At 38.7% G+C, this 15932-nt stretch overlaps 1 pseudogene; it reads left to right on the top strand.

Moving 5' to 3' along the window:
- Window positions 1-391: 391 nt before the first annotated feature.
- LOC127492695 (uncharacterized protein KIAA1143 homolog pseudogene) lies at window positions 392-960 on the top strand (annotated as a pseudogene).
- Window positions 961-15932: the final 14972 nt, after the last annotated feature.

Raw genomic sequence — 15932 nt, 5'->3', positions numbered from 1 at the left:
TGTAATTTAACTCACTAGGTTTTATTCTTGCTTTCTTCTTTCTGATCACCTTTTTTGTGATATTTTCCTTTTGAAAAAAGAATGTCTGTTTAATGCCTGTCCCCATCATTCCTTTTTGTAAGTGCACAACTTGACTTGTTTCCCAGGTTCACTTTGTAGAGAAGTTTTGTCTCAGAATGAATCATACCTCAGATCTCACCCTTATTTGATTTAGATGACATGAGGAAAAGATTTTGGATGTCAGGTTTAGCATCAATACTAGAATGGGGTAAACTTTAGGCTGAAATTGAATATTTTTGGCATGTGAGAAGGACATGAGTTTGGTGATGGGGGTGAAATGTTATGGACTGTGTCCCTCCCAAATTCATGTTGAAGCCGTAACCCCCAAATTCATGTTGTGACTGTATTTAGAGTAAGGAATTAATTAAGGTTAAATAAAATCATAAGGTCAGGACATGGTCCAATAGGATTAGTGCCCGTATAAGAAGAGACACCAGGTTTGCCCTACAGCTGCCATGAGCAGGTGTCCTGTATGAGGCTGGCTGGGCCAACATTCCTGTCCCTCTTCAAGGAGTGGTCACCTACCAAGAATGGCCTACCATAGAGACCAAGAGAATTCAGCACCAGTTCCCTGATGAAGATGGTGAGAACAGTGACAAAGAAGATGAGCATCCCCAAGTGGTGGTTTTAAAGGGAGATCAACTAGCTGAAGAAATCATGAAAATTAAAGCAGAAATAAAGGCTGCCAAAGCAGATGAAGAACCACCTCCAGCTGATGGGAGAATCATGTATCAAAACCAGTTAAGCATCCCTCAGATGAAAAATATTCAGGTTTAACAGCAAACTCAAAAAAGAAGACAATTGAAGATGAAATGAATAAGCAAGACTCAGAATTCACAAAAGCAAATAAAAAACAATAGCTTCCTTTCTTTTGGCAATAAAATCGAAAATGAGTAAAAATTTTGGGCTCAAACTCCTTTGAAAATATTTGAGGTGCTTTTAAAATAACTTTTTGTCCTTTTACAAAGCACTATACACTCATTCCAGAAAATATAGGAAAAAAATAGTAAAATAAAAACTTTTTCTATCCATTAATACACCTCTGCCTTGAAATGCCAACTCTGTGGAAACTTCTATTAATGTTTTGTTATTCCCCATGTATGGGTGCGTTGATACATAAATGATATTTTAAACAAAATTTGAAGATGTATTATGTGTTCTCTATCATTCTAATTTAATATTATGTTGTGAGCATTTTCAGAATGTGAATTCAAGGAGCTGGCATTGTGATTGTAGCAGGTAAAGCCACTGCCTGCAATACCAGCATCCCATATGGGTTCTGGTTTGTGTCTAGCTGCTCCACTTCTGATCCAGCTCCCTGCTAATGGCCTGGGAAATTCAGCAGAAGATGGTCTGAGTGTTTGGGCCCCTGACACTAGGTGGGAGATCCAGATGAAGCTCCTGGCTCCTAGCTTTGGTCTGGACCAGTCCTGGTCATTGCAGCCTTCTGGAGAGTGAACCAGTGGATGAAGATCTCTGTCTCTCCCTCTCTTTGTAACTTTGACTTTGATAAACACTTTTTTGAAAAAAAGTATATTCAAAAAGAAAAGAAGAAGAGATACCAGAAAACTGACATTTTTGCCCTCCATGTGGATTCAAAGGCTATTTGATGACCTTACATTGGCCTCTTTCACTTTTAAATCTGCACACAGGCCTTAGCACCTTGACAGATCACACTCTGTCTGTCAGCTCCTCACTGTCCTTACTCCTCTCACTTTCAGACTGTTCTCTTTATTGGTCGTATAAAAACTACCTTCTTGAGAGTTGTATGTACAATAATGTTTCTGCATATGGGCAAACTCTTTATCTCAAAGACTCATTTTATTTTGAATAAAGATACAGTTTTACTAAAAAAAAAAAAAAAAGGCTATTTGAGGTCACTGTAAGAAAATGGCTATCTATTAAGTCCAAAGGAGCTCTCATAAGATACCAAATCCTGACCTTGAAGTTCTAGCTCCATAACTGTGAGAAATAAATTTCTGTGTTTTAATACCCATACTGTGCTAATTTCTAGTATTTTGGGAGCCTAAGCTAATGAACTGTATTTGGTACCCATCCCTGCCACAAACTGGCTGTGTGGCCACCAGAAATTTGTTTAATGTCTGTACCAGTATCCTCTTCTGTAAAATGTAGGTAGGAATAGTATATACCTCATAAGAATTAAAGAGATTGAATAACTTAATATTTATAAAGTTCTTAGAATAGTGCCTAGCCCATAATAAACGCTAAATAATAAACAATAAGTAACCAACTATATAGCAATTTAGTAATTACTCTGAGTGTTTTCTATAATGTCCTTTAATAAAAAGCTGAAAACAACAGTAAATTTGGCTGAATAGAAAAAATACGAACTGATATTGACCATGGGAAGATACCAGAAGAACAGGGGAGGAAATGCATTCCCAGGGGACAGTTAGAAGTTTTCAGTGGGAAGTCTACAGAAAGAAGAGCAGTATAGACTGTACAATACTGTCTATACTGTGGAGCAGTATAGGTTGTACAATCAGCAGGACACCAGCAGCAACTACCGTGACCAGCAGAGATGCCATCTTCTCAGATCCAGGTGAGAAGAATGCAGAGGCCTGTGCCACTGGTGATCTTGTCTGAGGGAGAACCTCATATTTCCCATTGGCTTTGAGTCTGGATGAAGAGCTGGCTGAGGGCAGAGTGCCCACCTAACCCCATGAAGGGAGGGCACATTAACTTCCATGCCACCTCCCACCAAGGTGCCCAGAAACCAGCAAAAAGGGAAGTGCCATCTTTCCAGAATAAAGTGACTAAAGGCTGCTGTGGCCTGTGTACCACTTGTAGATTTTTTTCTGAGTGAGAAATCTCTAGTCCCCACTGACTTTGAGCCTGGCCTGAAGAGTTGGCAGAGGGGCAGTGCACCCACTTAATTCTGTGAGGGGAAGAAATGTTGTTCCCATCTCCTCAACCAACCTCCATCAGAACAGGCTGCTGCCTCCAGAAATGGGGCAACGCTTCATATTTTGAGAGGCTCTCAGTGCAAGGAATAAATAACCTATGTCCTTTGACTGTGGGAGCCCTGCACCCTGTGACTATAAAAATCCTGGCATGATAGGCCAGGAAACTGGGAAGGGCATGGGGTGTGGCTGGGTCTTTAAGAAATCAATGGATCCTACTGCAGAAACTCAGAGCTACCTGAGTGGTGGGAAGGATCATTGCACAGGGTTCTAGGCATACACTATAGAATGCACAGATCCTTTGGATTTATGTGACTGAGTGGGTGGGATGCACAGGCACTGTGCGTTTTCCCTGGGTAGTTGATTCACCTTGGCAGAGAGAGGTTGGGGTTGTAAACACACCAACCCATGTGATCATACCCTACCCTCTGCTGACAGTAGAGATCTATTTATACCCAACTTGGACATCACTCTGGACTCTTGTCCCACCTATGAACTCTGGCTGGATCTCCCTGGCCCCAGCCAGCACATACCACTGGATATCTGGTAAAGGAGTAGGCATTCTACTAAGCCATAGAGGCACATTTCAAAGAATGAAGACTTCTGAGGAGATACCAAGTGTTTCCCAAGATGTGTGAAAACAAATGTAGAAATATAAGAAAAATGAACAAGGAAGACAGTATGACTTTCCAAAATTAGAATAACAATTCTTCAATATTAGTCTATGAAGAAAAGAGATTGATGAAATGCTTGAAAAGGGGGCCAGCGCCATGGCTCACTTGGCTAATCTGCCTGTGGCACCAGAATCCCATATGGGCGCCAGGTTCTAGTCCCGGTTGCTCCTCTTCCACAGCTCTCTGCTGTGGCCTGGGAAGGCAGTGGAGGATTGCCCAAGTGCTTGGGACCCTGCACCCGCGTGGGAGACCAGGAAGAACCACCTGACTCCTGGCTTCAGATCGGCGTAGCTCCGGCCGTGGCAGCCATTTGAGGGGTGAACCAATGGAAGGAGGACCTTTCTCTCTGTCTCTCCCTCTCACTGTCTGCAACTCTACCTCTCAAATTTTAAAAAATGCTTAGAAAGGAATTCAAAAGAATGATCACAGGATTACTCAACAACACAGAGGCAAATACATGAATTTTAAAAAATCCATATGTGACATGGATGAGAAATTCTGCTGGGAGATGATATTAAAAATTAAATGGGCTGGCACTGCAACACAGTGGGTTAAGCATTTGCCTGCCATACCAGCATCCCATATGAGCACTGGTTTGATTCCCAACTGCTGTACTTCTAATACAGCTCCCTGCTAATGCACCTGAGAAAGTAGTGGAATAGGCCCAATTATGAATCCATATGGGAGACCTGGGTAAAGCACCTGGCTCTTGTCTTTGGCCTGGCCCAGCCCTGCCCAATGTGGTCATTAGAAGAATGATCCAGTGGATAGAACTATATATCTCTCTCCCTCTCACTATAGCTCCAACTTTCAATTAAAAACAAAAAGAAATGAAGAACTCAATATGTCAAACAAAAAAACACAGTGGAAAGCGGTAACAGCAGACTCAGTGAGGCAGAAAAAAGAATAACCAAGATAGAAGGCAAATATTTGGAAATACCTGACAAAAAATAATAATAATAAATTGGAAAAACCAAAAATAGTGTTAAAGATCTATGGGATACCATCAAACAACCAATATACATGTCTTAGGAGTTCCTGAAGGTATGAAAAAACAATAATTTAGAAGATTTAGTGAAATAATATCAGAACATTTCCATAATCTGGAGAAAGATACGGGCAACTGAAATAGAAAGTGCACAGAACCCCATGTGCACAGAACATGGTCAGAAGAGATCTTCACCATGACACATTATACTCAGACATTCAAATATAAAGCAGGAATGATCCTAAAATGTAAAGAGAGAAATTCCAGATTACCTTTAAAGGAACTTCAATTAGATTGACAGCAGATTTCTCATCAGAAACCTTACAGATTAGGAGAGAATGGGGAGACATAGTCAAAATCCTGAAAGAAAAAAACCATTAACTTAGAGTACTGTACCCAGCAAAAATCTAATTTATAAATGAAGGTGAAAGAAAGACCTTCCAAATTAAACAGAAATTGCAAAAAATGTGTCATTACTCAGCCAGCCTTATAAATGATACTTAAGGATGCTCAACACACAGAAAGAGACTGATAAGCAGCATGATGAAAGAATGTGAAGCCATAAACCCAGTAAAAGTACAAAGGGGATCCAAAACAAGCAATACCTGTATTTACAGGAAAATGGCAGGACCAAGTCATTACTTATCAGTAATAATCTTGAATTTAAGTGGCCTATATTTTCCAATTAAGATACAGACTGGCTTGAGTGGATTGAAAAAACAAGACCCATCTATATACTGCTTATAAGAAGTGCACCTCACCAACATAGACACAGACTGAAAGTAAAAGAATGGGAAAAGATATTCCATGCAAATGGAAATCAAAATGAGGAGGAGCCATCCCAATATCAGAAAAAATAGACTTTAATACAAAAACAGTTAAAAGAGACAAGGCAGGGCATTATGTAATGATTAAGGGATACAATAAAGAGGAAACTGTGACTATGATAAATATATATGCATCAGTGCTACAGCACCCAGCTATTTAAAATAAATGTTAATGGATCTGAGACACGTTCCAATACCCCAACTTTCATCAACGGATGGATCAACTGAACAAAAATACCAACAAAGAAACAACAAAGTGAGACCAGTGCTGTAGCTAGCAGTTTAAGCATCTGCCTGTGGCACTGGCATCCTGGCTCCACCGCTTCTGATCCAGCTCCCTGATGACAGCCTGGGAAAGCAGTGGAAGATGGCCCAAGTGCTTGGGCCCCTGCACCTTTGTGGGAGACCCAGAAGATGCTCCTAGCTCCTATCTTTGGATAGGCCCAGCTCCAACAGCTGCAGCCATTTGGGGAGTAAACCAGTGGATGGAAGACTTCTCTGACTCTCCCTCTCTCTGTCTATAACTCTGTCACTCAACTAAATAAATAAATCTTAAACAAAAGAAAACAACAAAGCTAATCTATACGATTGACAAAATGGATGTTCTTGATATCTATGGAACATTTCATTCCACAGCTGCAGAATACATGTTCTTTTTGTCAGCACACAGGATACTCTCTAGTATAAACCATATGTTAAACCATAAAAAAAAAAAAAAAAAAAAAAAAAAAGGAATCTGACCATATGTCTTTTTGGACCACAGTGGAATAAAGCTGTAAATTAAAAAAATAAGAAACTCGAGAAAATAAGAAAACACATGAAGACTGAACAACATGCTCCTTAATGAATGGTAGATCACAGAAGAAATCAAAAAAGAAATTAAATAATTCTTAGAAACAATGAAGATAACAACGTAACATATCAAAGCTTATGGATACAACAAAATCAGTGTTAAGGGGAAAGTTTATAACAACTACTGCCTACAGGAAAAACTTGGAAAGGCATCAAATAAATTATCTAACAATGTAACTTAAGGATGAAGAAAAACAAGAACAAACCAAACACAAAATTAGTAAGAGGAAAGAAATAATAAAAATTAGAGAAGAGATAAAATTGAAAGCAAAAAAGATACAACATCACTGAAATGAAGAGCTTTTTTAAAAAATAAACAATGGGGCTGGCATTGTGATATAGTGGATAAAACTGCTGCTTGCAGTGCTGGCTTCCCATATGGGCACTGGTTCAATTCCCAGCTGCTCCACTTCTGATCCAGCTCTCTGCTATGGCCTGGAAAAGCAGTAGAAGATGGCCCAAGTCCTTGGGAGACCCAGAGGAAGCTCCTGGCTCCTGGCTTCGGAGCAGCGCAATTCCAGCTATTGCAGCCATCTGGGGAGTGAACCATTGGATGGAAGACCTCTCTCTCTCTCTCATTCTCCCTCTCTCTCTCTCCCTCTCTCCCTCTGCCTCTCTGTAACTCTTTCAAATAAATAAATCTCTTTTTTTAAATTTTATTTTATTTACTTGAAAGACAGAGTTACAGTGAGATGTAGAGACAGAGAGAGAGAGGTCTTCTTTCCACTGGTTCACTCCCCAGATGGCTGCAACAGCCAGAGCTGAGCCAATCCGAAGCAAGGAGCCAGGAGCTTCTTCTGGGTCTCCCACGTGGGTGCAGGGGCCCAAGAACCTGGACCATCCTCCACTGCCTTCCCAAGCCATAACAGAGAGCTGTATCAGAAGAGGAACAGCCAGGACTAGAACCGGTGCCCACATGGGATGCCGGCACTTCAGGCCAGGGCTTTAACCCGCTGAGCCATAGTGCCAGCCCCAAATAAAATAAATCTTTAAATAAAGTTGATACATCATTGGCCCAATTAAAACAAAAAGGAGGGGGGGGGAATACCCAAATTAATAAAACCAGAGACAAAAAAGAAAAAAAGGAAATGTTACATTGGATACCACAGAAATAAAAAAGAATCATTAGGAATTACTACGAACAGCTGTATGCCAACAAATTTGATAATCGTGAAGAAATGGATAGATTTTTGGACACAAAATTTAACAAAATCAAGGCACAAAGAAATAGGAAACCTAAATAGACCAATAACCAAGACAAAGATTGAATCAGTAATAAAGACCCTCCCAACAAAGAAAAGCCCAGAACCAGTGCTTTCACTGCTGAATTCTACCAGATGTTTAAAAAATAACTAATCCCAGGGCCAGCGCTGTAGCACAGCGTGCTAACAGCCTGGCCTGCAGTGCCGGCATCCCATAAGGGCACTGGTTCGAGACCCAGCTGCTCCAATTCTGATCCTGCTCTCTGCTGTGGCCTGGGAAAGCAGCAGAAGATGGCCCAAGTCCTTGGGCCCCTGCACCCACGGGGGAGACCTGGAAGAAGTTTCTGGCTTCTGGCTTCAGACTGGCACAGCTTCAGCCGTTGCAGCCATCTGGGGAATGAACCAGTGGATGGAAGACCTCTCTGTCTCTCTCTGCCTCTTCTCTCTCTGTGTAATTCTGACTTTTGAATAAATAAATAAATCTTATTTAAAAAAACTAATCCCAATTATTCTTAAACTACTGAAAACAATGGAAATGGAGGCCAGCATCACCTTAATTCCAAAACCAGAAAAAGATTCAACAATGAAAGAGAACTAGAGACTAATATCCCTGAAGAACTTACATGCAAAAATCCTCAACAAAATGCTTGCTGACTGAATCCAAGAACACATCAGAAAGATCATTCACTCAGAGCTAGTGGGACTTTTTTTCCTGGGTTGCAAAGGTGGTTCAATATACACAAATCAATAAATGAGATATATCACGTTAGCAAATTGAATAATAAAAACCATATGATTATCTCCATAGATGCAGAGAATGCATATGATAAAATACATCCTTTCAAGATAAAAGCCTTAAGCAAATTGGGTATAGAAAAAATATACCTTGGGGCCGGCGCTGTGGTGCAGTGGGTTAACGCCCTGGCCTGAAGCGCTGGTGTCCAATATGGGCGCCAGCTGCTCCACTTCCTGTCCAGCTCTCTGCTATGGCCCAGGATAGCAGTAGAAGATGGCCCAAGTCCTTGGGCCCCTGCACCCACGTGAGAGACGGGGAAGAAGCTCCTGGCTCCTGGCTCCTGGCTTCGGATCGGCGCAGCTCTGGCCCTTGCAGCCAATCGGGAGTGAGCCATCAGATGGAAGACCTCTCTCTCGCTCTCTCTGCCTCTCCTCTCTCTGTGTAACTCTGACTTTCAAATAAGTAAATAAATCTTAAAAAGAAAAAATATACCTAAACAATCAAGGCAACATATGAAAGACCCACAGCCAACATTATTTTGAATGGGCAAAGCTGGAAGTATTCCCACTAAGATCTGGAACCAGAAAAGGATGTCCACTTTCACCATTACTGTTAAATATAGTTTTAGAATTTTTAACCAGAGCCATTGGACAAGAAAAAGAAATTAAAATGATAACAATGAGAAAGAAGGAACTCAAACTATCCCTGTTTGCAGATGATATGATCGTATGCTTAGGGGAAGCAAAAGACCATACTAAGAGACTTTTGGACCTCATAAAATTTGTCAAATTTCAGGATCTAAAATCAATGCACCAAAATCAGTAGCCTTTATATAAATAATGTCATGGATGTAAAAGAATTTCCAAGATCATTCCTATTCACAATAGCTATATTTAAAACCTTGGAATAAAATTTAACCAAGGTTGCGAAAGATCTCTATGATGAAAATTACAAAACACTAAGGAAAAAAATAGAAGACAGAAAAAATGGAAAAATCTTTCATGTTCATTAGAAGAATATTATCAAAATATCCATGCTATCCAAGGCAATTTACAGGTTCGATGCAATCATAATCAAAATACCAAGACATTCTTCTCAGATCTAGAAAAAAATACCCTAAAATTAATATGAAAACACAAAATACTCTGAATAGCTAAAACAATCTTAAAAGCAAAGCTGTAGTCATCACAATATTAAATTTCAAGGCACATCACTGGGCAGTTATAATTCAAATAGCCTGGTACTGGCACAAAAATAGAAATGTGGACCAGTGGAACAAATTAGGAACCCCAGAAATTAATCTACACATCTAAAACCAATTAGTCTTTGACCAACAAGGTAAAAATCATTACCTAGACAAAAGACAGTCTCTTCAACAAATGGTATTGGGAAAATTGGTTCTCCACATGCAGAAGTACAAAACAAGACCCCTACCTCACACTCTCAACAAAAATCAAGTCACAGTGGATCAAGTATCTAACCTAAGACCTAAAACCATCAGATTACAAGAGAAACCATAGGGGAAACACTGCAAAACATTGGCGTAAGCAAAGATTTCTTAGATCCCGAAACATAGGCAAAAATAGACAAATGGGATTACATCAAGCTAAGAAGCTTCTGGACAGTAAACACCCAACAAAGTGAAGAGACAGCCAACAGTATGGAAGAAAATATTTGCAAACTATACATCTGATAAAGAAACAAATTGAGCATCAATGAACCAAACAATCCAGTTAAGAAATGGGCTAGAAATATGAACATGCACTTTAAAAAAAAAAAAAAGATTTATTTTATTTAATTGAAAGAGTTACAGAGAGAGGTAACGCCAGAGAGGGAGTCTTTCATTCCATTGGTTAACTCATCAAATGACTGGAATGGCCAGAGCTGAGCTGATCCGAAGCCAAGAACTTCTTCCAGGTCTCCCACGCTGGTGCAGGGGCCCAAAAACTTGGGCCATCTTTTGCTTTCTCAGGCCATAGCAGATAGCTGGATTAGAAGAGGAATAGCTGAGACTCGAACTGGCACCCATATGGGATATTGGTGCTGCAGGCTGGGGTTTTAACCCACCTCATACAGTGCTGACCCCTGAACATGCATTTTCAAAGGGTGAAATACAAATGGCCAACAGACATATGAAAAGATGCTCGGGATCACTAGCCATCAGGGAAATGCAAACAAAAGCCACAATGATGTTTTTTCTCACCCATTAGAATGGCTATCCAAAAATCAAAAACAACAAATGCTGGTGAGGATGTTGGTGGGAATGTAAACAATACATCCATTATGAAAGACAGTTTGGAGATCCCTCAGAAAGCTGAAAATAGATCTACCATATGACCCAGGAATTGAAATCAGCATATAAGTTATCTGTACCCTCATGTTTGTAGCAACTCAATTCAAAATAGCTAAGATAAGGAGTCAACCCAGATATCCATCAATTGATGACTGGATAAAGACAATGTGATTTATGTACATTACAGAATACTACTCAGTCATAAAAAAAGAATAAATTCCTATGTTTTGCAACAAAATGAATGCAGTTTGAGACCATTATGTTTAGTGAAGTCAGTCGGTGTCAGAAAGACAAATATCATGTTATCTCTGCTGTGTATATATTCCTTAATACATACAGTACACACAAGAAAGTGTACATAGGTGAAATTGACATCTTGAGACTTGAGTGTTTATAGCTCTTGTCTATACTCCTAAGAAACAGTGGTTTTTCTATTACTTGTTGAATTCTTTATTTAATGGAGGAATAAGCTTGTGATTATAAAGTAGACTGATAGTATATTATTGCAGAAATTAAAACAAGGAAGGAAGAAGAGGGAGAAAGGGTGAGATATATTATTGTTCTTAAAACTGTAAATATGAAATACATGAAATATATTCCCTTTATATAAAGTTAAAAAGGCTAAAAACTGTTCTGAAGGTCTAGACTTAGTACTGCAGTTACTGTTTAGACTAATCACAGGAATACATATACTTGTTACTAAATTTAACAATTGTTAGTGCTTTTTGTGTTCAATCATGCAAAATATTTATTCTAAAAGCTCTGATGTTTCACCTTTTGTATTTACATCTATGATCTTTCACAAATCAATGCTTGAATATGATGTAATACAGGGGTCATTCTTGCTTTCTTTCCTCCATGGAAATGAATATCTCCAGCAGCATTTAGTGAAAAGATTATTTCATCAACACTGAGTTGCAAGAAGGTGAAAATTATTTGTGAGGTCTATTTCTGGACTTGTATTTTTGTTCTGTTGGGCAACCTCCTTTTGTGCCAATACCACACTGAATAGCTGTTGCTTTATATTAAGCTAGAAATCAGGTAGAGTAAGTTCAACTATGCTCTTTTTTACTAGTTCTGTATTTTCATAAATTTTAGTATCAACATGTTAATTTACACACACACATCTGTTGAGATTCTGATTAGAACTGCATTTAACCTACAGACCATTTTATGAGTGGAATTGACTTACTACCGAGGCTCCCAATCCATGAACTTAATCCTTCTCTTTATCCCTGGTTTCAGGTCTTCTTTAATTTCTCTCAGCAATGTCTTAACAGGTTTCAGTGCAGAAGTACATCTTTTAGGATTTCTTGCTAAATATTTGATGGCTTTTAATGTCATTCTGTAAATATAGTTGGTCCTCTCTGGATTTTATATGCATGCATTCAAACCACCAAACTAACTGTTCTGAACAATCATTCATTTGTTGTCATTATATCCTCAACAATACACCTTAGCCACTATTCACATAATATTTACAATGCATTAGGCATTTTAAGGAATCTAGAGGTGAATTAAAGTATGTAGGAGGATATGCAAATATGTTATACATAAATATTACACCATTTTATTAAGAATGTAAATAACTTGGGTACGCTTGGATTTGGCATCTGCAGCAGGTCCCAGTCCCAGAACCAATCCCTCACCATACCAAGGAAAGACCATAATAATAATCTTTCTTTTCTTTCTCTTTCTTTCATTTCTGTACTGCTTGTGTTAGTATATATATAGCACAATTTATTTTTTCATTTGTGAAAAAATAATAACTCAATTTCTTTGCTGAATTAGTTTATATATTCTTTTGGATTTTCCATGTACACAATCATGTCATCTGCAAATAAATACATTTTTCTCTTTAGCCTGTGGTTTTGAACATCCAGTAAATCTAACAAGACATCATAAACTGTAAACACCCTTCCTTGTTCTGGGCCTCAGAGACAATTTTCAGTATTTCCACTAGGTTTGTTTTCTTATGGATGTATTATCAAATTAAGTATGTTCCTGTCTATCTCTAGTGTTCTGAGCATTGTTATAAAAAATGGATGTTCTATACTCGTCATTTATTGAAGATAGTCATTTTTTTTTTTTTTGCTTACTCTGTGAATGTCGTTAAGATTTCTAATAATTAACATTCCTGGAATAAACAGCAATGGTATTATAATACATTACCTTTTATTTTTTAACCTCCAAATTTTCCATTTTACTTTGGATATTTTTATTCAATTTATTTTATTATGGATGTTCACGGACGTTCATGAGCGATATTGGCTTGTAACATTTTAGTAGAGGACACATCAGGTTCTGGTGTCAGAATTATGCTGAACTCATTAAAAGAAATTGGAACATGTTAAGAATATTTAAAATTATTACTTTCACTTTAAATGTTTGGGAGAATTCTTGAGTAAAGCAGTCTGAGCTGCTAGTTACATTTTTGGTTTTTGTATAAAGATTTTTATTCAAATTCTCTGAAATGACTTTTAAATTTCTTCTGAAATAGTTTTTATGCTGTGTCTACCTCATTTACGAGGCCTTATTGGAACAGAGTTGTTTAGAGTATATTCTGAGTCCATTAGCATGGGGCTTAAGAATAGGCAAAACTCATAGGGCTGCTGGCTGGAAAGAAGGATGACCCTTTGGGAGTGACAGATATCCTTCATCTTGCTACATGGGTGTTTTAAACATAAAAATGCATTAAGTGCACTTAATCAGCTTTAATAAATGTTATATTGAAGTTTCAAAAATTACATTAAATATAAGCTTAACATGTAGTCTTGATGCTCAGCCAAGTCTGAAATTTTGAGTTCAAGTGTGGCTTGAGATTGTCAAATTTGAGCATTTACTGGAGATCTAAACTCTCAAAGCAAAGGATTCCATTGCTAGAAATTTATGCCCTTTCCTTCTAGCAAACATAGAACTCACTGTCCTTACCTCTTTTATTCCTGAAGTTATTCATTCAACAAATAGGCTTCGGGGCAGGCATTGTGTCATAGCAGGTAAAGCCACCACATGCATGCCAGCATCCAAAACTAATGTCCTGGCTGCTCCACTTCCAATCCAGCTTCCTGTCAATGGCCTGGGAAAGCTGCAGTGCTTGATCCTCTGCCACCCACATGGGAGACCTGAAGGAAGCTCTTGCCTCTGCCTTGGCCCAGCCCTGGCCACTGTGGACATCTGGGGAGTGAACAGCAGATGGAAGATCTCTGTCTCCCTACTTATGTAACTGACTTTGAGATAAATCTTTTTTAAAAAATAGGTTTAAATATATCGCTACAATATTTAAAAGTGAACAGGAAATAATATGTATACATTACAAATCAACAGAAGCTCGCTCTCTCACTGTCTCTCTACACACACACACACACACACACACACAGAAAAGATCAGAAACAAAATCAGCAAGGCAGCATTTAAAAACAAAAAGGCAAGCTAAAACAGCAGACCAAGTAACTGGTCATACTAAAATGGGATATAGTACAGCTAAAACTGCTAAAAAAATAAAACAGAACAAAGATTCAGTAGTTATGGACCTTTATATTCTGAATAATATAGTACTGAAAATATAAAGCTAATGGATGAGACACAGAAGAGTAGTTCTGTTAGAAAAATGGAATTAATTTTATTCTGGTGTAAAAATTTTTAAACTTATGCAGTTTTTTCATAACATGCATTTCCATGAACTTTCTGGAGACAATTGTATAAAGTAAAGTATATAATAGCAGTGTAAGACTTGTACATTCCTTACTCGAGAGAGAGAGATATAGGGAATCTTACCACTGTTTAAATAATACTGATTAAACTAGTATATGACAAATTATACTGAAAAACATACCTCTCAGAGCAAGCAAGGAATATTTTAAAAATGTGTATGTTTAGCAAGAATAAAGGAAATTCTTAATAAATTCTGTAAAGCAGATTACATACACTAACTATATGTATTAGAAGGAAGACCGGAGGAAGCTCCTGGCTCCTGACTTTGGAGTGGCTTAGCTCCGGCCATTGTAGCCATTTTGGCAGTGGTCCAGCGGATGGAGGACCTCTCTGTGTCTCTACCTCTCTCTGTAACTCTTTCAAGTCAATAAAAATAAATCTTTTTTAAAAAAAGATAAATTTTACTATACTTTCACTGGAATACTTCTCTAAGTAAACTTAAACATTTAATGTGTTTCCAATTAAAATCCTAACATCATATTTGAGCAATATGATCTGATTCTAAAAATCACATGGAAAATGCAGGAATAAAACTGAAACCGGGATAAATTATTGTTACTTTTAAATTTATATATTTATTAGAAAGTCAGGGTTACAAAGAGAGGCAGAGAGAGACGGAGATAGATTTTCTTCCACTGGTTCACTTCACAGAAGACAGAACAGCCAGGGCTGAGCCAGGCCAAAACCAGGAGCCAGGAGCTTCATCCAGGTCTCTCACATGAGTAAAAGGAGCCTAAATTCTTGGGTAATCTGCTGCTTTTCCCAGGCCATAGCAGAGAGCTGGATTGGAAGCAGAGCAGCTAGGACATAAACCAGTGCTCATAACGGATGCAGGCTTCGAAGGTAGCACCTTTACCCACTACACCACAATGCTGACCCCCACGGGATAAATCAATTTTGAGTTGTATCCTACAGCAAATTACCTGCATATGCTAAACACTGTTCTAGGAACTGAAATACAGTGATTTTAAAAGTATGAAGAGAGGCCGGCGCTGCGGCTCACTAGGCTAATCCTCTGCCTTGCGGCACTGGCACATGGGGTTCTAGTCCCGGTCGGGGCACCGGATTCTGTCCCGGTTGCCCCTCTTCCAGGCCAGCTCTCTGCTGTGGCCCAGGAGTGCAGTGGAGGATGGCCCAAGTGCTTGGGCCCTGCACCCCATGGGAGACCAGGATAAGTACCTGGCTCCTGCCATTGGATCAGCGCTGTGCGCCACGGGCCGGCCGCGGTGGCCATTGGAGGGTGAACCAATGGCAAAGGAAGACCTTTTTCTCTCTCTCTCACTGTCCACTCTGCCTGTCAAAAAAAAAAAAAAAAAAAAAAGTATGAAGAGAATCCTAAGACAATAACAGAAAAGCATCAAGTTTTATATATAATGGAAAACCAATTAGATTAATATCAGACTTCTCAGTGAAAACCCTACAGGCCAGAAGAGAGTGGAATGATATATTTGATCTTAAAAGAAAAAAACTTCCCACCAAGAATATTATATGCAGCGAAGTATCCTTTAAAAGTGAAGGAAAAATAAATATTTCCAGATAAGTAAAAACAGAGAATTCGCACCATCACCAGATCAGCCTTAAAAAATTCTGAAGGGTGTCCTGCATTAGAAGTAAACATGAAAACACTTGACACTACCAAATTTACTAACAGCAGGTCGAATCATC

This window comes from Oryctolagus cuniculus, chromosome 16, assembly GCF_051225735.1.
Source record: "Oryctolagus cuniculus isolate XC-2025 breed Fujian yellow rabbit chromosome 16, ASM5122573v1, whole genome shotgun sequence".
NCBI lineage: Eukaryota > Metazoa > Chordata > Mammalia > Lagomorpha > Leporidae > Oryctolagus > Oryctolagus cuniculus.
Note: the sequence above shows the minus strand (reverse complement) of the source record. Positions and strands in the feature narration are given on the sequence as shown.